Source organism: Dermacentor variabilis, chromosome 10, assembly GCF_050947875.1.
Source record: "Dermacentor variabilis isolate Ectoservices chromosome 10, ASM5094787v1, whole genome shotgun sequence".
NCBI classification, from domain to species: domain Eukaryota; kingdom Metazoa; phylum Arthropoda; class Arachnida; order Ixodida; family Ixodidae; genus Dermacentor; species Dermacentor variabilis.
The window spans coordinates 17064843-17088334 of NC_134577.1; the positions used below are offsets into that span (position 1 = coordinate 17064843).

General features: G+C 45.3%; 1 long non-coding RNA gene across 1 annotated transcript in view; it reads right to left on the minus strand.

The window, feature by feature from the left end:
• Positions 1–7037: 7037 nt before the first annotated feature.
• LOC142560024 (uncharacterized) overlaps positions 7038–23492 on the minus strand; it is a 294973-nt gene continuing 278518 nt past the window's right edge. The window contains exon 4 of the long non-coding RNA XR_012823299.1: positions 7038–7125. This is a non-coding gene — a long non-coding RNA (uncharacterized LOC142560024). The remainder of the gene's footprint in view (positions 7126–23492) is intronic.

Consider the following 23492-nt stretch of genomic DNA (forward strand, 5'->3'; position numbering starts at 1 on the left):
TAGGTTGGCACAATTTGCTTTAAACATTCCTGAGGACAGTGGCATGCCTACGTTGGATTAGTGGATACATTAGACCACAGCCTCATCATGCTCGAAATGACTAGTTACATCCTTACTTATATGCTGCAATGGTGCTCGCGCCAAGTGAATGTGGACTGACAGTGAATGTGGTTTAATTTTATTTTTAATTAGTTCCTTTTTTCAATACTTCATTTATGGGCGCGCGAATATATGAAATATTCGAATAAGGATTGGAAAGATATCGTGTCCAATTTCATTTGGCTTTCGAATCGAAGAGTCACTATTCGTAAGTACGAGCATGTTTTTAATATTTATTCATGTTTTAAATTATGAACTCCGTGCAGTAAAACGCTGTATTTAAATAAAACAAGTGCGTCCAATTTTATCTCGCAGGTCATGGTCGATATAAAACGCGAGAAGCTACGTAACGGAACAGGCTTATACGTCACTCAGGAAGTCTGACATTTCGGGCTACTCCGCCATCATTCGCCCCCACCGATAAGCCCTGAGCATGCGCACAAACTGCGTAATCGTTCCTGATGCGCCTGTTTGCTTCTGTATCAACCGAATGTGTGCAAGCAGCCTTAGCATTTGTTGTGAGCTGCTTTGCGCCCTAAAATATCCTACCGTAAAAAAATATATGCTGCCGCAGCTCGCACTTAATTAGAAGACACCTTGAAAATGCATCATTGGTTCGGTCTCGGGTTGGATAACATTTTTTTGCTCCTTCTAAGTCGTTTTCCGATGTACTTTGATCAAATTCCATCGGCACACGTTCCATCGGCACACTTTTTAGCTCACGACTTTGCTCTTGATCTCCTTAGTATTATCCTCCCCCCCCCCCTCCCCACGCACATGCTTCTTCTCGCCTCTTTCGTCCTGGTTTGGCCTACGCGTTTGTTTACACTGTGCTAGACGCTCGAACCAGTTAAGGTTGTCTTATTCTTTTTTTCATCACTGATGATAACACTCTGGGTCTTCTCCTCTGCGCTCGCCCTTTAGGAATATCAATTTAGGAAGTTCTGCAAAATACGATTCTTTATTGGTCGATATCTGAAAGCGGTAAAACAAAAGATTATCTCTCAGGTTTTATTCAGGGTCATTGTAACGCGCTATTTCACTGTGCCTCTGTAAGTAATGTATTACTGAAAAAAGGGGTTGGGGGAACAAAACATTAGAGAAATCACAATTCTATAAGAATATTTTGTATAGAATTTTCTTAATGCAACCTTTCGAAAGGTTCATTATTCTAAAATCAGTAATTATTAGGAAGACGATCTCGCCTAGTCCATAGGAAAATTGGGTCAGTGGGTGTCGTTGGTCGTCAGTTTGGCAGAGCGAGAAACAAAAGTGACCTGCGCTTTCGTTTTCGACATCTGAAAGACGACGGTGCAGACATAGCGGAGAGCTCTGAAACGGCTGGTCCGAGACACCGCGTGACGCCGAGGTGTCATTTAGGTCGCAATGACCTCATTTGTTACGTCGCGTGTTTCGCCCCGTGTGCCCTATAGTCTCCTCGCAGTAATCGTCGAGGAAAAAAAACTAACAAGAAAGGGAATGAGAGACAGGAACATAAAAGGGGAAGGAAAGGCAAGGTACCTAAACATATTGCACACCCGGTTTGCTACCCTACACAATGGAAAAAGGGGTTAAGACATGAAAAGAAGGAAAGGCATACAGGTATACATGTATAAAGAAAGAATTCCTGGCCCCCTCCTGTATATTCATGCGTGTAGATTTTTTTTTAATTGATAAGAAAGAAAGGAAGGAAGAAAGGGAGCTGACGTTAACTAAGTACTAAGATACTCGTCTTGTCCAGTGCACTAGTAGGCATGAAGGTAAGGAAAGAGGGCAGCTGTTACGCTAGTAGCGTAAAGCGAAAAAAAAAGAAAGAGAAAGAATTCTGGATCAAAAGGCCTGGTGCTATTAGGGGAGGTTATGTCAAGAATTAGGAGGCGGTGAAGGTGAAGCAGGACTGCGCAAAAAGGTGAAATACAGACACTTACGATGCCGCATTAAATTCGCAGAGTAGGTTTTTTGCAGACTTCTGACGCGCTTTTCGCGTTTAGATTCGCTCTCACATGGAACTTAGCAGTGTGGCTGAGTGGACAAGCTGGTGATACATAAAGTAGTCCGTGTACAGCTGCAAATATTGGTATACTCGGTCGGTAGCTCTTGATTTTCTCTGTCACGTGTAACGTCCACGTGTAACCATGGCGCTACACACTCACAATTTTCATGGAATTCACCAGGTCACAACTTCGATTATGTAAGCTTAGGCGACCTTGGTCCAATGGAGGCAGAATTCAAGTACGCTCGTGCCCCGAGCGCGGGATTCCCGTTGGATATACCGGAATCAAAATATACCCCGAGCCCTGTATAGTATTACCATATCATCGAGCGATGCTCAAGGGACGAGCCGCCGCGAGGACGACGACGAAGTGGGTCTGTGCACTTCGCGCGAGCGAGTGTCGGCCTGGCGATCTGTCTCCAGTGTAAATAGCCTGTATATAGCCTCTTTAATCTGTGTCTTTCCACACGCGTCTTTCTCGCCGTCTTAGCCCAGCGTCAGCGGGCCCAGGATCGCGTTATTGCTTATGCGAGCCGCCTCCTCACACCATCGGAGCGCAACTGTTCCATTACGCAACGAGAATGCCTTGCTGTAGTCTGGGCGGTTGCGAAGTTCCGCCCTTACCTTTACGGTCACCCTTTTTCCGTAGTCACTGACCATCATGCTCTCTGCTGGCTCCCATCGCTAAAGGATCCTACAGGCCGGCTTGGTCGATGGGCTTTGAGGCTACAAGAATTTTCATATTCCGTGGTCTACAAGTCTGGCCTCCTGCACCAGGACGCTGACAGCTTGTCGCGTTACCCTGTTGACGACCCTGATTCCTCCAATATTACCAGTGGTGCTTGTGTATTCTCTGTGTCGCAGCTGCTTCATTTCGCCGACGAACAACGTCGTGACGCCTACATCAGAGCACTCATCGACCGTTTTGAACACTCTCCGGCCGACGCCACTCTACGCCTCTTCGTCCTCCGCGACGGTACTCTGTACCGTCATAACCTTCGTCCGGACGGCTCTGAGTTCCTACTTGTCATAGCTAAACACCTCCGCTCAACCGTTCTACAAGAGCTTCATGACGCACCAACGTCGGGACACCTCGGCGTATCTCGAACCTATGACCGTGTGCGTCGCCGTTTTTTGTGGCCGGGCCTTGCCCATTCCGTACGACGTTACGTCGCCGCTTGTGAACTTTGCCAACGACGCAAGAAGCCTTCCCAGCTCCCCGCTGGTTACCTACAGCCGCTTGACAACCCTGCCGAGCCCTTCCATTATGTCGGCTTAGATCTTCTCGGCCCATTTCCGGAATCCACATCAGGAAACAAGTGGGTTGCAGTCGCCCATGCTGACCATGCTCCCCAACTTGCGCGCACTCGTCTACAAGTCTCTTATGGCAAACAAAAGCAACGCTACGACCTCCGTAACCGTGATGTCCATTTTGTGCCCGGCACCTTCGTGTTGCTTTGGTCACCATCACGTAAAGTTGGCCTTTGTGAAAAACTGGTAACCAATGTCACCTACGAAATCACTCTATCCACGCCCACTACGTCCTCCGCTGCGACAACCAGTGACATTGTTCACCGTCGCCCGACTCAAACCCAACAACTCTACACGCGCCTTGGATATTTAACAGCACCGTGACGGCGCTTTTGCCGCCGGGGGGTAGTATCACGATATCATCGAGCGATGCTCAAGGGACGATCCGCCGCGAGGACGACGACGAAGTGGGTCTGTGCCCCTGGCGCGAGCGAGTGTCGGCCTGGCGATCTGTCTCCAGTGTAAATAGCCTGTACTTAGCCTCTTTAATCTGTGTCTTCCCACGCGTAACAATACTATACTGTATTTTGGCTATGTATATTACCTATACCGTAGATTATATATAAGTGACCCTTAGTCTCGCTTCGGAAAGGTACGCTTGGAAGCCACAGTGGAAACTCACGGTGGAAGAAATGTTTCATAAACCTTGGTAACATGCCTCAGACAGGCTGGCCGACGTTTCGATAAGTGGACTTATTGTTGTCAAATGCGGTCACGTCACTTTTGGCGTGTTAGTTTTAACATGTTGATAAAGTGTTAGCGAATATATTTGAAGGCTTCTCTCGCTTCCTTGTTGCATTCGATATTAATGTAGGTAATGGAGCATCACAACTCCTGACCCCATCTGTCCTGCACAAACATTATTTCGACATGTCGCCTGCAGGACCGAGGAATTGTCACCAAGCGCAATGACACAAATACAGAGGAAAAACTATTGTTCAAAAAATGGAACAGGTTCCTCTTAAGTCTAGACAGCAGTTTAGGCTAGGCGGGAACTAATGAAAAGGATCGTAGAGAAATGTCATGCCGGCAGGGATGAACTCTTTTCGGTGACAGATATCCAGAGAGATTATTGACAAGCTTCAACTTCCGCGGGCCTCTGAACACTTAATAATTGGTCCGTGCGTGTTGCTGCTAACAGTTTCCATTTCTCTGTGTTGATAGGGCAGCAGACTCATTTCTGTGCAATTCAAATTTTACCACGTTAGGCAAGTCATTTTTTTTAAAAGAAAAAGGGAAAAAAGAAGCCGCAGAATGAGAATACTTGTACTGCCAACAATACCGCACTCAGACATTCGGAAGAGTGCTTAAACCCGTGTACTGGCGAAGAGTCGCAGCTTTACCGCTCAGGCTTCGAAGTGCCATGCTGGCCGATCGAAAGCCTTGCTCTTCGCGCAAAATCAAAAGGCCGCCTAGCAACATGCGTATGCACTAATACAGGTGCCAAATCACCCGGAAGAAAGCACGTGTGCATAGAACAAACGCCTCGCATAAAGCGAAGTTAATAATAATTTTCCCACTTTCACAAGAGCGTCTGAAAAAGTTGGGAGTTCATTCACGAAGTTGTGTAGAAACAGAGTAAGTAAAGTTGGTCTGTCTGTGTAGGCAATTTTTTATGTAGATAGCTACGCTTTTAAGCTGCGTTGCCTCGGTCTAAAGAATTTTCAGATTGAAAAGGTAATAAACACTAGAACCTCAAAAAAGAAAGAAAAGGAGCGGGGTTAGGAACACGGCAGTTAAACGTTGCCCCAGCATGGAAGCGTGAACAATCTTAAACATTTTCGAAGACCACCTTCGCTTTGCAAGACCTCGCTTCATCGACCAGGCTGTCCCCTGAGGTAGAAAAACTTCAGGGCTATGAGGTAGGAATACAAAACAAAAAAAATAAAGCCTGACAAAGAACTGAAATGTCAGGATACCCGAATTAAAAAATAAAGCAGAAGCCGAAGCTTCTGTTTCCTTTTTCTGACTGACGACTGACCGGCCCCAGAACTGCGTGCTGCATAAACTGAGTTCCCGAAGGACAGAATGCTGAGATTACTAAAGCAGGAGCAGTCGGAATATAGTCGTAGCTGTGCTTAGTTATTTTCACATTCGCCTCTTTCTTGTTTGTTTGTTTGTTTGTATCCACCTGTTTCTTCTCTCTGGTATAAAGGTTGAGAAGACAGCTAATTTCAGATTGAATAATGTAAACCTCGTTGGACAACCAGCAATACTAGAATCTTAGAATGACCAAAAAAGACTCGGTGTCTTCGTTGACAGCGGTGGCTGTTCTCTCGCACAGCACTTGCAACGAATCGATTATACGGTTCTTCCGCTAACGACTCAAAGTTTCTTTTAACGAACTGTTAGTTACTCTTGCCTTATTGAAATGGCTGATGGCAGCATTCACACAGGCGAATCGCCGAGGTTGCACGACCAAGTTGGTCGCAGAGCAACGATCGTAAATGGTCGCTTTGGTCGAACTGCGAACGATCTCGCGAAGTCGCTCACTGGCCGATTTTCCAGCTCCACGACTGGACTCGCTAATCCGCTTAGCCAATCGGCTACGTAGGAACCGGACGTCGGTATACGCTGACGCTTATTTTACGTGGTGATAGCTCTCCGAGCAGACGTGTACGGCACTAATCTCGAGATGTTTCAGTGTAGCGATGAGCAAGTCGAGCTTAAGAGAGGGAAGATCGCTCGTCGTGAATCGCTCCTTCATCGCCAGTCGCGGCTAGTCGCGCGAGGTCACTGGTGTGAATACGGCCATAGTCCGGCATGCGACTATTGAGGACGTAGAGAAACTATGAAACGCCTGTTGTTTACCGGCCCTCAGTACGTGCGCCATCCAGCTCCTCTCCCTGGACATTGCGTTAACGAGTGGACTTCGGAAATTTTTCTTAGTAAAATAATGGGAACGCGATCAAACTAATTGCTGGCGCAATATGATATTCACTAATGTAGGACTCAAAGTGAACTCTCCTGACTGGCTGTTGTGCGTTTATACGTGTGCTCACTTTCACCCTCTTTTAATTTGCTCTTTCTCTTAGCCCGTGTAGGGCAGCAAAGTTTCCTAGACTGGTTGACACCCCTGCCTTTTCCATACCTGGTTTCTGCCTCGTATAGGGCTCGACGATATATGACTTACCGCAATGATTCAGTTGCCCCTATGCTAATCTTATGCGCAGCTCAAAAGAAGGAGGCCAAACAGCTTTTGCAGTGAACTATAGCACCAAGTTTTGCCTTAGATAACATTTGTTTTGCTTTTCTTTCTTTTCTTCTTTTTTTTTGCCAGCACTGGCTCCAGGCGGTAGATGAATATGGTACGCGTATACAGTTATATGTGCCCTCCGCGTGTGTGCGCGAGCTCACCGCGGCATTTCTCGCCCTCCCCTCGTTCTCGGTATCTTATCTTTCTATTCCACATTTCCCGTCCTCCTAGTAGGGTACCAAATCAGACGTATTTCTGGTTAACATCCCCGCCTTCTCTCTTTATTTCCTCTTCCTCCATGTGCCATTATGATTCATTGTTGGGAAGCAGCAACTGTTTAGAGTATGTATGCGCATGCGAATGAATATGCAAGCGTGTTTGGTATCTTTCTGCTTAGCAATTCCATTCAGCAAAACGATCTACTGGCGTACTCACTAATGACATTTCTTTTACGTCGCTTACTCGACACAGATGACCAGGGTGCACCTCTTCATCAACATGCCGAACTTTCCACGACTCTTGCTGCCTGCAATAAAAAAAACAAGAATAAATTAACACCACCATTTCAAATACTCGATAATTCCGTTTTTAGTAAGTATTGTATAGAACATGCACTTTCATATTCAACAACTTACACTTCGAATATTTAATTTGTTCTCGCTACCTCTTTCAGCAATGACTACAGAACAAACACTGCCACAGCAAAAATTGATGTTTACGGACAAGAATTAAGAGCATTCCCGCTCGCGATGCTGACTCATCTCTGCGCGTCCGTGTGGGTACTCAGTGAGCCTGAATCAAGACATCGCGCTGAGTGGGCAATAATAATAAAGCGACCCACTCGGCTCAGCATAAATCTGCGTGGTAGACCGGTTAATTAATTAACGTTCTGTGATTCTCTATATCCCCGAACAAAGATGTCCTGGAGCGATGCGTAAAAACATGGAAGCAGCCTTGCACCAGGTGCGTTTGTAAACACATGCTTTGGCATGCACAAAACAGCAGTTGTCTTTTATTCTCGCACTTAATTATTCATTTCAAGCTCTCTTTCGCCGTTCCATTTGCTAACAATAAAAAAAAGTGAGTGCTAAATCGAAGTTTAAGAAAGTCCCGCATAAACTCCTCTGAGAGTTGTCCGTGTATACGTAAGCATTGTGCCACTTGCTCATCTCCTCGCATTATGAATGTTATGAAACTTGATCAGACTAGAACAAACGACAACGCTGTGGCGACACGAACTGCTGCTTACGGCGGCGTAAGGTGAATCGATGACGCAAGCAAACTACTGCAGGTGGCGGCGCCAGGTACACTGATGACGTTTCGATCATTACAAGCCATTATCGCTCTTTAGTGCCTTATCCATCCGCGTCCAGCCATTATGAACTGTGATGAACGGTATTGCAGCGGCGACTGTTCCAACCCTATCTTGAAAGCGATTTGCGATGGGGGCAGAGAGTGCGGCGAAAGCTGATAGCTTCGTGAGCGCTGTGTTTTCGCCGCTTAGTTTTCGTTGAAGAGACAGGCAGCCTGAAGGTGAATTAGCCAGCAACTGCGGGCAATCGTCATACGGGACGGACGGACGGATGGACGGACGGACAAACAGACGGATGGTTTTTCTCGTGGTACAAGCACAAAAATTCTTACGAATTTCAATACATAAAAATACAGCACAGTTTATTTTTGCAGCAAATATATTTCTCCGTCTCATCACTCTTAGTGCTGTTTCTCTTACGGAAATCATCTGAGTGTTGAAGAATAAAGCACTGTATTTTTTTTTACTACACTCTTAACTTCACTGACGTTTAATGAAGGGGAACAGTGTCATCCACCCAAATTTAGCACGGATGCCTCTCTACATTGCTTGCTTTCCGTGTTACGCCGTCGGCGCTCGGAACAACTAGCTATAGTAATCCGGGAGCTCCTTCATCACCTCGTAGAGCAGGACACGACGTCATATCTCAGTGGCTCCCTAGCCACTGTGGAGCAATAGGCAACGAATAGGCTGATGAAGCTGCTCGATCTGCTCATGAAGACGGCGTGAAGGAACCAATCCCGCTGTCAAGAACAGATTCAGAAGCAAAACTTCGAGTGCTTACAGATGATTTCACACAATCGCTGCGGAACCCATCTAGTTTCCAGTACACACGACTACATCGACTGGACCCCAGTCCTCGACTTCTTCATCCAGCTGGACTATCCCGACCCGAGACAACGATTATCGACTGTGGCTTGGCATCGCTTTCACAAGATCCTTTGCTTTCCTCATCAAAAGGGAAGATAGTGCTGCGTGTGATCACTGCGGCAACGAGGAACCTACAGAACACGTTCTTTGCCGTTGTCGCCGATACAGCGCACACCGGCAGTTAGGCGCGACCACGCTGGCCCGTCTTGACGACCGCCAGTTTTCAGAGCAGTCCTGGGATGCCGGCCTATACAGTCATAACCGCATAAGTCGGTGAAGGCACGGTGAAGCGTTTCAATTTTCCCGTTCATGAGATTTGCTCCCCTTTGCAGGATTCCGCAGAACTGATCAGCCAATCATGTTTAAGTATGCGGGACATAATGCTCTGTTTAACTGACACAGTGATATGGAACGCTGTTCTGCGTAAGTGGCACTAGATTAAGAGCAAATCCCAAAAAGCATGTACGAAATTACTGTTATTTGTAATTGAAATGTGTACTTGCCGAAGGCAAGGAAAACGAAAGCACAAGAAAACCTTAGCTTACCTTACCACAACCTTACCCCCACAGGTGAGAGCCGAACGTACATCTCCCACATTATAGGGGCTCCCACAATGCGAAAGATTTAGGTTCGGCCCCTATTAATGGAAAGGTTGTCTTTTCGTCGACTTTCAGTTGCTTTGCCTTCAGCAATTATTCATTTCAGTCAGAAATAACAGTAATTTCTTCCATGTCTTTTGTGCCTTCAGTGTAAGTTGACTTCATGTGCTTCTAATTAACGAGAAATCAAGTCCCTCGGTGCCCCTTACCCTTAGTAACAGTTGCAAAGTGCTCTAAAGGATGGGGTCAAAGATGGAGGACTGCGCACGGGCGCTCATTTTGTGTCCTTCCTTTTCCTCCCCGCCATCTCAAGCGCTTTATCCCCTTCAGGCACGAATTACGATGGACTGTATACATATGAATCAAACTTGCAAAACTCGATTCCAAGACGCTCGAAACTCGGTTTCAAGAAAAACAGGATAGTATGATGTCGCTTTGCGCATTTCCCGGCGAGTCATTATATTTAACTGCTTACTTTACATATATATATATTATGTGTTTTATTTATTTATTCACAGAAAAACTACAGGCCCCATGGCCCAAGCTGGAGAGGCGAAACACAAGCTCATAAACAACAATACACACGAATGAACAACTAAAATATGATAAAATAAATAGCAATATTCAGAATAACAAGATGTCATAAGCACTAAGAAATCCTGACAAAATGCGGATACAGAAACAGTAACATAATCAAGTGGATTGAAAAGACAAAGACGGCTATATTGTGTAGGCAGCAAAGTTGCGTTTTTCATTAGAACTGTTGAATCGAAGAGTTTAAGTACATGCATAATTTATTTATTGGCTGCACGCACTGCGAGAAAGGAAAAACACATATTTGTTCTGATCGGCAATATCGAAGCATAAATGCATCACGTCGAACAACCCGTCAAAGATGGTATCTCTATCGCCTTCAGCAATGTGCTCGTCTGTAACAATACGCGCAGCACATTGAAGTGAAATGCGGCCACATTGGGTGCGCAGGGGGTTATATTCACCCGAAGCTCAATACTCCTTGCTTTTTCCTGGCCACCACTCGATCTTAGAGGGTCATATACTTCATCATCATCATCATCGTCAGCCTGGTTACGCACACTGCAGGGCAAAGGCCTCTCCCATACTTCTCCAACTACCCGGGTCATGTACCAATTGTGGCCACGTAGTCCCTACAAACTTCTTAATCTCATCCGCCCACCTAACTTTCTGCCGCCCTCTGCTACGCTTCCCTTCCCTTGGAATCCAATCCGTAACCCTTAGTGACCATCGGTTATCTTCCCTCCTCATTACATGTCCTGCCCATTTCTTTTTCTTGATTTCAACTAAGATATTATTAACTCGCGTTTGTTCCCTCACCCAATCTGCTCTTTTCTTGTCCCTTAACGTTACACCTATCATTCTTCTTTCCATAGCTCGTTGCGTCGTCCTCAATTTAAGCAGAACCCTTTTCGTAAGCCTCCAGGTTTCTGCCCCGTACGTCAGTACTGGTAAGACACAGCTGTTATATACTTTTCTCTTGAGGGATAATGGCAACCTGCTGTTCATGATCTGAAAATGCCTGCCAAACGCACCCCAGCCCATTCCTATTCTTCTGATTATTTCAGTCTCATGATCCGGATCCGCAGTCACTACCTGTCCTAAGTAGATGTATTCCCTTACAACTTCCAGTGCCTCACTACCTATCGTAAACTGCTGTTCTCTTCCGAGACTGTTAAACATTACTTTAGTTTTCTGCAGATTAATCTTTAGACCCACCCTTCGGCTTTGCCTCTCCAGGTCAGTGAGCATGCATTGCAGTTGGTCCCCTGAGTTACTAAGCAAGGCAATATCATCAGCGAATCGCATGTTACTAAGGTATTCTCCATTAACTCTTATCCCCAATTCTTCCCAATCCAGGTCTCTGAATACCTCCTGTAAACACGCTGTGAATAGCATTGGAGAGATCGTATCTCCCTGCCTTACGCCTTTCTTTATTGGCATTTTGTTGCTTTATTTATGGAGGACTACGGTGGCTGCGGAGCCGCTATATATGTCTTTCAGTATTTTTACATACGGCTCGTCTACACCCTGATTCCGCAACGCCTCCATGACTGCTGAGGTTTCGACTGAATCAAACGCTTTCTCGTAATCAATGAAAGCTATATATAAGGGTTGGTTATATTCCGCACATTTCTCTATCACCTGATTGACAGTGTGAATATGGTCTACTGTTGAGTAGCCTTTACGGAATCCTGCCTGGTCCTTTGGTTAACGATATTGACGATCATATACTTGCGCCATAGCAACTAAGCTGAACGCAACCCTTGTCCTCTAATAATTCTTGCTCCCTATTATTCGGCTTCATTTTGACGCTTTTTGGTAAATTAAACTTCGTTTATGAATTGATTCATCGGCTATCATATTGTAGACATATCATTTCTAGGTCTGGATACATTTCAAAGATTGAAGTCACAGCCTGCTGTATGTTTTGACTGCCAGCCCAGTGACGCCCAAATCGGGGGTCGATGAGAGGGCGCCACGTTTTTACTGATGGCGACAAGGGCTTTGTTAGCATCATGTCCGCTATCCTTCATCACGCGTCATGAGAAAGCATAGGACTGGGCAAGGAGCGACAGCAGCGCTCAGTGAAAGTTGTGCATGCTATAGCAACAACTATGAAATGGCGGGAATGTGGTACCTCCGCAGTGGACCACTGGCTCGCATGCATTGCAGAATGACGGGGGCAGACATTGTGAAACTGCAGGAGGTTAAAGCCAAGCCAACTTCATTGTAGGAGCACGGAAAAAAGAAATGAAGGTTACTCAGCATCCGGTTGTGCGAGCTCGACCTCAGTGCAATTTTATCGCGCTTGAAATAAAAAAACGGGGAAGTGGAGCGAGGGGGGGGGGGGGGAGGTAAACAAAGACATTTCGCTTGCCCGTTTTCTTCGAAAATGCGTTGGCTTAAATTGAATTTTGATGAAATGCGCTTAAGTTGACTTTGTGGCGATGCGCGCGGTTCATTCATCAACGCTGTTATATAACGGGCAGCCCCTGCAGTCGTGCGAAATGAGAAAAAATTAGAAAAAATAAAATCTTAGCATGGCATATTTTCTTTATAAATTGCGCGTCCTTCACTGCAACGTGTACGTTATGAACAGAACTTCTCCTGTTGAATTCTTGCCGCAAGTTTAGGTACTGTGACAGCTTGCGCTTTAAAGATCGCTGCACATTCCATTCAAGACAACTTCATTTGCACCTTCAGCACGTGATAAATTAATGGTGCCTATCCCCTGCCAGGAACAGTACATTACTTCGGCCTTGTTGGTTTATTATAGCTTGATCTTATTTATCCTGATTTGCCATAGCTCTTATGACTGTTTCAGATATTGCTGCTCTCAATATATGCATGAAAAAAAAAACCGCTGCCTTCTTGTTATCAACCCTATTGATCAAGAAAGGGGCATTATGGCTGATCATTCATTCATTCATTCATTCATTCATTCATAATGTGATACCGCAAGGATTGTAGGAAAAAAGATGAATAAGCTGCATGAAGGACCACAGTGTGCAACATGGCGATATCAGGTAACCGATTGCGGCAGCTATATACACACCAGTGTCACAATGCAAGGATAAATATTACTCGCAAGCTAAAAAAAATGATGCGAATAATCAATGCAATAACAGAAGCGCAAGAAGAGATACAGCCATCCATAGTTTGAAGGAAAAAAATTTACACCTTTAATTTGTAATTTTTGCTTATGCAAATACTTGTCAGTTGGCCATAAGAAGCGATCAGGCGGCGTGCTCCACATAAGGGATCAATTCCATTCTCATATTGTTAGACGGGGCAAAAAAAACAGACTTAAGCTGTCATTCTAGCTGTTAGCTCAATTGCTTCAACAACCGGATGATTCCACAGCGAACACCACCACCTTCTCAAGAACAACTCCTTCTTTGCGATGTATGTATTATTCACGGCGTCGTCCTCGTCCACTACGAATTGGCTGTCACGGTCTCTAAGATACATGCACAGACCCCATTATCTGTTTTCGCACAAAACATCAGATCGTGGGAAAACTGTCGGTCTGCCTGCTCAAAACTGCATTGAGCGTTATCACGTGAGCTGTAATGTATAATACCGCAGTGCATACAATAATAACTGTAATCTGCTGAAAAGTAAAACTGTTTGTGTTTCTCTTTTCGAAATGAAGCTACAAACTGGCATCCTAGAATACCGTGCGGTGGAGAGAATTACTTCTTTGTTATTGGTAGCCCATCATTATTGCAGGCGCAAAGCAGTGATTGTATGATAATACTTTATTACCTATCTACATTTTATTCCCTAAATAACCTTTCAATTCGCCGCCATAGGACACATGCTGGAAGCGCGGAAATAGAGTGGATCAACACTGAAAGCTTACATTGATACATGGCATGGCAAGACGTGACAGAGGAGCCCTAATTTCCGTGTGTCCTGTCTTGTTGCGCAGTGTGTATCAATGCAGCCGTAGTAACTCACTCAACTATTAACTCTATTAACTGAAGGTTTATTTACGACATGATAATCCTAGGACTAGCATCGGTTTCGAGATATCTCTCCGCTAACTTAAGGTTAATGAGTTGTTTAACTTTATCGTTTTCCCACAAAGCCTTCTTTTTGATGTCTGGGTCAGATAATTTTTAAAATTAGTTTTCAGATAATCTACCCCATAATGGGGCTATTGTAGGAGTGCGAAAATAAAACAATACACATACAGTGACAGAAGCCATAAAGACAGATACAAAACACTAAAATGCAAAGCATATACAGGGTTCCCCAACTATCCTGCACCAAGATTTAAAAATAGTCGAATGCCACGTAGCTGGATAGCGCCGAGGTAATGTTGTTTGCCGTGGCTTCGAGAATCCTCAGTCGGCCAGTCGCTCGGAAATTTTGCGTGTATTCGCTGGCTGGGCTCCTTTCTCGCTCGGAAAAACACTTTTATGTAGCACGTATTAAGCAGCAGGAAGCCGCGTCGCAAGTTTTTCGGGATGCTCTACAATTTTACCATTGACACTTTTCATTTAGCTATAATGTTTGAGAAGGTGAATAATAATTGAGACTAATTATGTAATTAGAGAGAATGAAAAAATCATCTGAGTATCTCCAAGCGATTGCAAGCAGCATGGCCTTAGTTCTATCCAGCCATGTAGCACTCGCATATTTTAAAATCTTGGTGGATGATAGTCGGGACACCTTGTATGTCAGAGGTGTTTGCTGGGAGCATGCAACGGCATTCAGGAATTTCTTCGAGGATGAAGAAAGGTTCATGCCAAGCAGATCATTCCAGTGTTAAAAAGTCCACGGGAAATAACTGTATTTAAATATATTAGTATGAGAGTAAAAGACAGGTAAGTTAAGCTGATTAACTTTTCTTGTGGCTAAGGGCTTTGCACGTGCCAGATATACGTTAAAGGAGGTGTAATGTGGCGAGTGAAAAAAACTTGGAGGATGCTTACGCTTCGCCTTTTAGAGTGAAACACGATAGCATTCAAACATCCCTGACTGCTTCTCCGGATTCCCGGCAAATGCAGCTTATGTAATCGTAATGTTTACCAGGAAATGCTGGCGGCGAACGCTATGCACGAAGGCGAGCTTTCTGGTAGAAACGCCGCCTCTTGCGTGGGGCAATACCGGAGGTAGTGCACAGCTGCGCCAGACAAATGAAATTGTTTTCAGGTTTCTGTTATTGTTTCGCACTCTGAATATTTAAGTCTTAGAAGATTAAACATAAAAGGCATGCGCTCTCGGTGTTCTCTTTCATGACATTTGTTTGTGGGCTGTCATTCTCAAAATTCCGAGGAATAACTTTGTCAGTAATGTAAGACAGGGTGCGAGCAGCTTTAGTGATAGAATGGTGTGGCAAATATAACTCGCATGTACCGCATGTCACATAGCAATGCATATGGCGTATACATATACCTGAATAATACGGCAGTTTGCGTCGGTTTTAGGACCGCTAGAACAATATGATATTCGCGTGTGTGTGTATATAATAGTGTTCATGTTGAACAACGGGCATCAACTTCCTTTAACGCATTTGCGTACAGGACGCTTTTTCTCGCTATAGCATTTCTTGTCTTGTTGGCGCTTAAATACGTTTTTTCTCCCTGTAGACTTAGTATGGTACGTCTTCAGCCGGATGCGTGTGCGTGTTACATAGAGAAAGGGCTGGGTTGAATGTCTCAACTGTGCGTTGGAATAGCCGGCTACGAAGTAGCCAGCCTTCCCGTTCCTCATTAAACAAGAACTGTTTCGATCGCACTTCTGAAAGGAAAGATATAAGCAGCACAATATCAATGTCTGTTCCGACCATGTGCGTAACGAGCGCCGCCATAGATCGCTCCCGACGAATCGTTGGGATAGATACTTCTCACCTCGCAGTGGGATGTACTGCGCCTCGGCTCGAGTCACGTAGTGCTTCTTGCTTTGCGCGCATCTGCCTGGCAGACCATTACCGACGCCCTTCAGGCTTACATGCGACACTGCGCCCGGCGGAAAGAGGATAAACAACGATTGCTACGTGTCCACAGTTGTGTACAGCCAAGTGGGAGTCGAGAACCGAAGCGCGAATGAGTCAGTCGGAAGGGAAGAACCGCGCGCAACAGTGCGCGACAGTTTTCGGTGCGCAGCGCAAGTTCTCCGGACTGCTGTAAACGCGCGAAAGACGGTTCCACCTCTCGATGTGTCGAATCGTCATCACCGCCATTGCAAGGCCAACGCGCAGCGTGCTCTTCGTAAAACTGTGGCGGTACATGCTGCAGTGAAGACTATCGGGCTCTTGAACACGTTCACGTCTGAGCTGCCTTTGCTTCCTCAATAATGCACACAATTTTAAGGATGAAATCTCAGAAGGACGCGTCCTTAGAAGTGAGGTACAGCGCGCTTGTTAGGTGCTACCGCTTGGGCACCCAGGTACTCAACTATTCAGAGCGAAGTAAAAAAGATAATTATGAAAATAACATGAAGAATTGACTTGGCGTCGGAGCTTACTTGGCACCTCGAGGTATGCAGTACTGTTTTTAAACAAGTATTGAAAGGGGAAGAGTTCTTAGAAGAATAAAGTGAGAAATTATTTACTGCTGCTGGACAGAGTTTAGTTCTTTGAAGCCCGGAAAAACTGAAGGAAAGGGAAGAGCGTCTTAGATGCCTTGGTAAGTAAAAAAAAAAAATGTCTAGGCTCAGTATTCGTACAGCGACGTTGTTGTGAGTCCTGACTCCATTTTTTTAAAGGCTGCAAGTTCACTTATCTTCTCCCTAGTCTAGGTACAGGATAAAGGAACTAACGTTTGATTTTATAGCAACTGGGAGTCTAGGTCCTAGGCTGAACATTACTACACCGATAACTACAAACCGGATTATAGCCAAATGCCCTTTTGTGTCTTTGCGTGAGGGCCCCACCTTTTTCTGTAATGTACAAGGAAGTAATTTAGCACTCACTTCGATGTGCCTGAATTCCTATTTATGCCCATTGTGCATATACACATCTATGTTTGCTTTTAGCACTTGACCATGCTTTTTTGAGAAACTATATTTTTTCGAAAGTACACTTGATTACTAATTTCCATAAGGACTGGTGGCATTGGCGTATGGTGTTGTTGATGGCTACGAGTCTGAAAATGTAAGCCAGCAAATAAAGTACTTTGGTCTATTGCAATGCAAATGCAGAGAGAGAGAGAGAGAAATATAAGGAAGGCAGGGATGTTGACCAGTCAAGAGTCTGGTTGACTACCCTACGCTGAGGGAAGGGAGAAAGGGAAGAGCGAGAAGGGAGAGAGAAGGTATATAGATGTGCACGGACATTAACTTGAGTTAAAGCCGCTCGCGCGAACCAGAAGTTTTCAGAAAGCACAAAAGTGCCATCACTACCTTCTGAGCCGATGATCAGTGGTGACGGTGCTCTAGTAGTGTGTAGTTCTCCTCGTTACTATGGCGTCTGATGTGGAGCAATTACAAAAAGCCCAAAACCGCCTGGAGGGCTGCTAAATAGTTATTAAGAGAAGCTTGAAATGAAAATTAAGAATTAAATAAAATTGTGGGGTATTACGTGCCAAAACCACGATATTATTATGAGGCACGCCATAGCGGGGGGAGGGGGTGGGGCAGAGGGTGGACTCCGGAATAATTTCGACCACCTCGGTTTGAGTAACGTGCCATGCATAGAGTGCACGTTAAACTGGCGTAGTACTGAGAAATAGTTTCAAGTGGATACGCCTTGCGAGCTCAGCGGCTACAATTCATCAATTGAAATATGCGCCATAAGTAAGTAATCTGAAGTATAATTGGCTTAAATATGTCGATTATTCAATCAACCATTTCGATTTACTGTAGAAGTAGTGACCGCTTAATTAGGTCATTTAGTTCAAGGGTTAGAACTGTGCTATCTGCCAAGAGCAATTGTATTAAAATTTGGTGCAGTCAAAAAATAAATAAATAAGAAACATCGTGTATATGAGAATTGGGTGCTTAGAACTAATACACAAAACAGGTCGTGGTGTGCGAACAGATTTTAAGGCATATTTTGACCCTTATCGCGCCTAAAATTATGTGTTAGGTGCCTGAATCGCACATATTTAGTGCCTACAAAATCCGGTCTCTTGCAATCACTGCTGCGGAGGCACATTCAAAGTTTAGTGGCTGTCTGTGGATGATATTGTCATTGCGTTTATCACCGTCTCTCTTACACAGAAGAAGTTGCAAAAGAAGAAAGCTCCATCTATATATACACCCAGGATTCGACGCAATAAAGAAGAGAACACCAGAATAGGAATCTACCACCCTGAGGCTAATTGGCCCCTACCTCTCTTACGAGTCTTACGCTTGCCGTAGGAAGGTGATAACACTGCGGACTAGACGTGATAAGCAGCTAGGATGTCTGAATTTGACATCCCGAGAAGTGTGGGCAGTGTCTCGGTAGCTAGGCTTCTTCTTTTTTCAACAGACGCCACTTTTCTCCCTGTTAGTATAGCCTTTTAGTATATTAGGTCAGCTACCTTTCCCATGCTGGAGCGAAGCATCTTTTCTTTGTCACAGCTATCGTATTCTATGTTATATCCCTTCTGGCAACACACCAGTGGATGTTGTGGCATATCAACTTGCCTTTTCCTTCGGGAGCAATAATCATTCTTTGTGCCTCGCAAACCTCCTTGCCGCTAGAGAGCCAGTCCCGGCAGAACAAGCACTACGCCTGTCATCTTCCAGCAACTTTAGGCTTGTTTCTTCGGTAACGCTTTCTATTTCCTCTTGTTCTTGTATTCTATGAACTCCTCATTTGTAAAGAGAGATAGTTCTAGCTTGTTTTTTTTTTTGCGTGACGTACACTACATTGTTTACCTTACCCAGAAGGGACCCCATTACCTCTTCGTTGCTCGCGCCGACGCGTCTGGTGCTTCTTCGTCAGTGTCTGAGATCAGCCATTCCTCGCCTGTCGTTCTTGCTGTTGTCATTTCCACGCACTACTTTCCGTGATACTCTTAGGGCGCGTTCCCCTTTTGGTCAGCATTGCAGACAGCTACATTGACAGCTAGAGCCCAAGCAGTGGAACGCATCTCGAACTGTGCAGAAGACGTTTCAGTGACATTACACCACCTTCCGTCGACAAGAAAAGGCTAAGAAAAAACATGTCATTGCGGTATGTTGGCACTTTGCGCGTGCATACCTACGTGAAGCACAACGTCGCTCACATTAGGCGCATAAGTAAGAGTGATCACGTTTTCCTGCGATCAGGCGACTTCTTTAAGACTTCTGCTCAGCCGTCATTTTTTGGACAGCAAAATAGCCCACGTTATTTTTTACTTTGACGCTGTCTTCCAGAAGCTCTCTTTTGCCGTCTTCACCAGAACTGGAACAAGACTTAAGCCTTATAGCTTTACGCCAAGACTTTCCCGTCGCTGTTGCGGTCTTTTCTATCATGAGCACATCCCTGGGAAATGCGGCTTGTGGTGGCCTTGGCCATGCATCACTTTGGCGTGCCCACCTGTATTATCGCAGTCTTCCGAATCAGATGACCAGTGATAACGTTGAAAATCCTTCGTTTCGATCGAATATGGTGTACAGGCTCCACGAAAATGTCGGTTTATGCGGCATTGATGCACGCGTACAAAGTAATAAGCTGCAGTATGACACAGTCGGTCGAAGCGCTATGTAACTAATTGGTATAACACGCCGTAGGAGCCGCGATGGCGGTGGGTCGGAGTACCTTTCACTAGCTATCGCAGATACCGAATTGGAATGACTGACTCACCCTCGTTTGTTATGTGCAGACGCAAAGAGACCGTGAATCATCTCCTGTGCCTGTTTTAAAGTGAAAGCTTTACTTGCCGCGAACTTGCGATTTCGCCGTGGCGGTGCTCCGAGGGGGTACATGACGTAACAACGCGCGCCTCGATACGAATATTTCTCTCTCTCGCTCCCTAGTCACTACTGCACATGCGCCACTAGTAGCACCGAGCCACAGGTGTTCCGCCGCTGCGCAGCGCCGCGCCTTTCCGTCGTCGCCGTTTGGTACGACGTCACACCGCGTTCCTCGTGGTTGCGCTCGCCTGCGCTCGCTTCACCAGCAGCGTCGCATACCTGATAACCTGTCGGAAGATTGAAAAGGAGAGCTCGCGTGCGCCGCAACTACAGTTGAGGCGGCACTATGAACGGCGACTATTCTGAAAAGCAGGAGGAGGCCTGGAATCGACATCGGAACGAGATGAAGAGGAAACGAGTCGCCCAGGAAGCAGACGAACAGCGCGCCGAACGACTGGCTTAACGCCGCGGCATAGCTAGACAACCAGACTAACCTGGACTTGCAATCAAGATTAACCAAGGCTAACCATGCTATGCCTTATATATATCTTTCGCTACGTATACCCTGGCATAGCCGAGGTAAGCCACTGCCAAATTTTATCGCTTCGATAAACAGCATCAGACTCTCCAGTATGCCTTGAGTCGACTGTTTGATCGGACTTTCTTAAAAGCAAAGGTCTTCGGCGCCTGATCTCACAGCCCAACAGCTAAGAAGTGCACACAAGCTCTTCTACTGTACCTGAAGGCGACACACATGAGTGCTCGTCAGTTACAAGTAAACATAGCACCTTGGTTAGTGCGCGTGAATGATTTACCAGCGTATTCTCACACGATCCTAGACTCGAAGCTATTTCTCCACTCCACCAAATTGAGCAATGCGCCCTCCTTCGGCTGTAGAAGACGCTACGTTTCTAAAGAATTGTCATGAAGTGTCAACGAAGTGCAGTGAACACGTATCTCGAGAGATGGCTCTGCCATCAACTTTCTTGAATCTATGTAGAGATTAGAGTGAACGAACGTTCTAGAACACTGAGGTGAGACTCCTGTCTTCTCTCTATCTTCTGTCTCTCTTCTTCACTCCCCATCTCCACGTGCAAAGTAGCAGACCAGAGAAGCTCTAGCTAACCACCCTGCCTTACCTACTTACCCACTCTCGCTCAGGATGCTTGACATACAATGACTTCCTTTCCTTTGCTTCTCTAGCCATTTTTGACTGATGCTTTCCCTTCAATACTGTTCACAGATTTTTGTAACATTAGCTGGCATGGGCAAAAGCAGCTGGTCGTTTTCTTCTTCAATTTGAGTCTATCGCAAATGGTACTTTTAAAGCCCTGCTGTTTTCCTTTTTTTTTTGTGCAGTTCTTTATCACATGCAGGCACATCAAGGTGATAAATAGGCAAGACACTGCAGGATTTGTAGAGGCCCATTCGAAAGCACTAGCATTTTTAGAAACTGGTCGCCAGGTGAGAACTTCTTTCGCAAATTCCAAGGCGTATTTCTACTGTTATAACGCTGCTGTGTGTCGGTTGTAGAAACAGGTGCGTTTAGCCTGGCGATCAAGGCTGAAAATCATATCACATCACTAAAGCAAACTCGTTTTTTACACAAAACGGCTGAAGTTCCAACCGTCATGAAAAACAGTTGGCCTTCCTTGCGCGCACTCCTACCCCATTATTTAAGAAAGAGTTCATGCATTTGAGGTCACATACATTGTTCAACATGAGGTGTTCTTGCTAAATTTTTCATTGTATTGTATTGAAGCTGTTTGGAAAATTAAACGGCATAGTGTAGGGCACACGTTCACGCTGTAGTATGCATTCGCCATACTAGGCATAGGCAAGATAATGGAGTGCAAGACACCAGTATTAAAAGGAAATCATCGTTAATATAAAACAAAACAGGAAAAGGCTCCAACGCAGTGAACAGGAGTAACAGCCATCAGACCTCATGAAATATTTTAGAACCATAGAATCTTTTCAATGCTTGTTAACTGCTGCTCGGTTTAATTGCTCACTGACGCTTTGATCACCCCTTGGTGAATATGTAACGTATATATATAATGTTCATAGCTTTCCACATTTCCTGATGTAACAAGATTAACAACTTATTCAGTCACTGACGTGCCCCTCTTCAAACACAAAACCGGCATTCAACCTTCACAACATGCCTCCAGATTCTCGTTACACATTCGCAAACCAAGCAACTGAAATCCGTTATCAAGACTTCCACAATATCGACGCTTACGAGAAGTAGAGCGAATACGTATGTGATACATCTTTCGTAACCGAGTCACCGTCAAGGGACCATTCCAGCTTCATCCTGCTCAAGGGAAGCCATAACGACACGGCAGCTATATTACTCCCCGCACAATAGCATTCGCTCAGGCATTCCCGTTGGCCTCGTTGGCCATTGACCGGATTATTAAAAGCAAGAATGCCCTCGAACTCAGGAACCGTTAACGCCGCGCGCTCATTGCACCCAACTCAGCCGATGTTTACTAGCACTTCGTTCCAGTAAACACTGAGGACATCTCTCTTTTATCCACTCTCTTCGTTTCCTTTGAGGTACTAGCTATAAACGGAATACTTTTGTGAATGTTTTTCATTCGCCAAAATACGTATGGCATTCGACGCGAAATCGCAACATATAAGGAATGGCGTTCTGTATATTAGATATTGGTTCACTTTTTAAGTGCGCTACATGAAATATGTGGAACTGTGTTCCTCTGAAATAGCTACGGTAATTCTAAACATTGCTGTACACACAGTCTCTACCAGGAGCCGTGTTTAAATATGCAAGTCATCATCCTACGTATTTAAACAGGGTTGCATGCACACGGGCGTACGCAATGTCAATACAAGCAGCGTTGGAAGCATTCGCACAGAAGACAAACCTCGCGCTCACTCCGGCCATGGTCTCGGCCAAGTTACCCTTTGTCTTTCTCACATCCTTGCCCCGTTCTTTTTCTCGATCGCATTATCTTCTCGGCGACAAAGTTCGTGCTCAGCACGGAACGACTTCGCTGAGACGCCGTTCCTGGCATGTGTAACGTCAACAGCATGTGCAATAGTTCGCGGAACCGAGGCCGAGTGCAGGCCTGCTTCCACGTCGTAGGTACGCCTTACACGAGATTCTCCACGGTACCATGAAATGCTGCTCCCTTGCCTAATCCAATCGTCACCGGGAGTGCGCCGCTAGCCAGGCTTGATGCTTTGGTACGGTGTCTGCATTATCCCCTCCTTGATAATCCCCTGCTGGGACAACTACTTGGGTGTCGTGCTGATGGTACTCCTTTCGTAAGAGCAAAGAGGCACGTGCTATTCCACCTTTTTATTTTTTTCTATCTGCCGCTCCTGCTTCCGTGAATGTAAGCGGATACTGCGGCCTCTCGGCAGCAGCTAGTGCTTTCGGAGATAGGTGGCCAGCTTGGTGCTTTGAGTTTCGCAAGCAGCGCCTTTTTACTTCTTTCGTAACGAGGACAAAGTAAATATCTTTACACATTTCGCGTTCAAGCTTTCACGAAATGGTTCCTGTCTGGAAGTGTCATTTGCGAAAAAAAGTTGCAGAAAAGCAATCGCCGATAGTCTGCAGCTGCCCGATGAATAGTCATTGATATCCATTAATCCAACGCAACCCTTTGTCCCAGCGATACATTTTATTAGAATCATTCAAGCTCCGCACAATGGAGGTATTACAAGATATGTCGTTTGCTTTCCTTTCGTGGACTGGCCCTCCTGCAGGGATGAAAACTGAACAGAAAAGCACGTTTAGCATTTAATTAATCTTGGCCACTGAGA